Source organism: Sapajus apella, unplaced genomic scaffold (genome assembly GCF_009761245.1).
Source record: "Sapajus apella isolate SASKATOON/1434 unplaced genomic scaffold, GSC_monkey_1.0 scaffold149, whole genome shotgun sequence".
Lineage (NCBI taxonomy): Eukaryota > Metazoa > Chordata > Mammalia > Primates > Cebidae > Sapajus > Sapajus apella.
In genome coordinates, this window is record NW_022437089.1 from 1181964 (window position 1) to 1184088 (window position 2125).

Genomic DNA, 2125 nt, shown 5'->3' on the forward strand with positions numbered 1-2125 from the left:
CCTGGCTTTGTGAAGCTGGAATGAGGGAGTCGGGAGGGGGCGGGGGGCTCCAGTGAAAGACGACAGGGCGGCCAGTGTCCTTGCCGTGAGGCCGGCCGTGTGTGGGAGCTGCCGGTTGCTACCCAGGTTGGGATTCTTCCCTCCCTCGGAGACTTGGACAACGGGCCCCGTCCCTCCCGAGGATTCCATTTCCAAGGGGTGGGTGCGGGGCCTTCGGGGAAGACCTTGGTGGTGGGTGCTGCACAGGTGTCTCAAAGGGACAGGGGAAGCCCTGTCTAGTAAATGTTCTAAGAAAGGGAGGTCAGGTGTTGGCCGGAACAGACAGCCAGCAATCGGTTTGGACAGCCCTGAGCGTTTCTAGACGGGAGCTCACTCAAGAGGGTCTGGGGTGTCCCAGGGGCCCGTGAGGTGGTGGCCGGGTGTCTTGGTGCAGGGGTTTGAGTGGAGAGTGCCTGCCGAGGGGTTCTGCAGTTCCCAGCGCCGTCATTTTCTTTCTTTCTTTTTTTAATTTGTTTTTTATTGCATTTTAGATTTTGGGGTACATGTGAAGAACATGCAAGATTGTTGCATAGGTACACACGTGGCAGTGTGATTTGCTGCCATCCTCCCCATCACCTATATCTGGCATTTCTCCCCATGCTATCTCTCCCCAGCTCCCATCCCCTGCTGTCCCTCCCCTATTTCCCCCCTACAGACCCCAGTGTGTAGTGCTCCCCTCCCTGTGTCCATGTGTTCTCGTTGTACAACACCCGCCTATGAGTGAGAACATGCGGTGTGTGATTTTCTGCTCCTTTGTCAGTTTGCTGAGAATGATGGTTTCCAGGTTCATCCATGTCCCTACAAAGGACACAAACTCATCATTTTTTATGGCTGCATAATATTCCATGGTGTATATGTGCCACATTTTCCCTGTCCAGCCTATCATCCATGGGCATTTGGGTTGGTTCCAGGTCTTTGCTATTGTAAACAGTGCTGCAATGAACATTCGTGTGCATGCGTCCTTATAGTAGAACGATTTATAATCCTTTGGATATATACCTAGTAATGGGATTGCTGGGTCAAATGGAATTTCTGTTTCTAGGTCCTTGAGGAATCGCCACACTGTCTTCCACAATGATTGAACCAATTTACACTGCCACCAACAGTGTAAAAGTGTTCCTATTTCTCCACATCCTCTCCAGCATCTGCTGTCTCCAGATTTTTTAATGATCGCCATTCTAACTGGCGTGAGATGGTATCTCAATGTAGTTTTGATTTGCATTTCTCTGATGACCAGTGATGATGAGCATTTTTTCATATGTTTGTTGGCCTCATGTATGTCTTCTTTTGTAAAGTATCTGTTCATATCCTTTGTCCACTTTTGAATGGGCTTGTTAGTTTTTTTCTTGTAAATCTGTTTTAGTTCTTTGTAAATTCTGGAGATCAGCCCTTTGTCGATTCTAGTTATCCGCCCTTTGTCAGATGGGTAGACTGCAAAAAATTTTTCCCATTCTGTTGGTTGCCGATTCACTCTAATGACTGTTTCTTTTGCCGTGCAGAAGCTGTGGAGTTTGATTAGGTCCCATTTGTCTGTGTTGGCTTTTGTTGCCAATGCTTTTGGTGTTTTAGTCATGAAGTCCTTGCCTATGCCTATGTCCTGAATGGTTTTGCCTAGATTTTCTTCTAGGGTTTTTATGGTGTTAGGTCTTATGTTTAAGTCTTTAATCCATCTGGAGTTAATTTTGGTGTAAGGTGTCAGGAAGGGGTCCAGTTTCTGCTTTGTGCACATGGCTAGCCAGTTTTCCCAACACCATTTATTAAACAGGGAATCCTTTCCCCATTGCTTGTTTTTGTCAGGTTTGTCAAAGATCAGATGGTTGTAGATAACGTTGTGTTGCCTCCGAGGCCTCTGTTCTGTTCCATTGGTCTGTATCTCTGTTTTGGTACCAGTACCATGCTGTTTTGATTACTGTAGCCTTGTAGTATAGTTTGAAGTCCAGTAGTTCTTTTCTTTTCTTTCCTTTTCCTTCCTTCCTTCCTTTCTTTTTTTTCTCTTTCCTTCCTTCCCTCCCTCCCTCTTTCCTTCCTTCCTTCCCTCCCTCCCTCTTTCCTTCCTTCCTCCCTTCCTTCCTTCCCCTTTTCTTTT

The 2125-nt window shown here is 46.8% G+C and overlaps 1 protein-coding gene across 1 annotated transcript in view; it reads left to right on the forward strand.

The window, feature by feature from the left end:
* Window positions 1-2125, forward strand: part of IKBKG (inhibitor of nuclear factor kappa B kinase regulatory subunit gamma) — a 21321-nt gene that overhangs the window by 15137 nt on the left and 4059 nt on the right. The gene's annotated exons all lie outside the window — the stretch shown is intronic.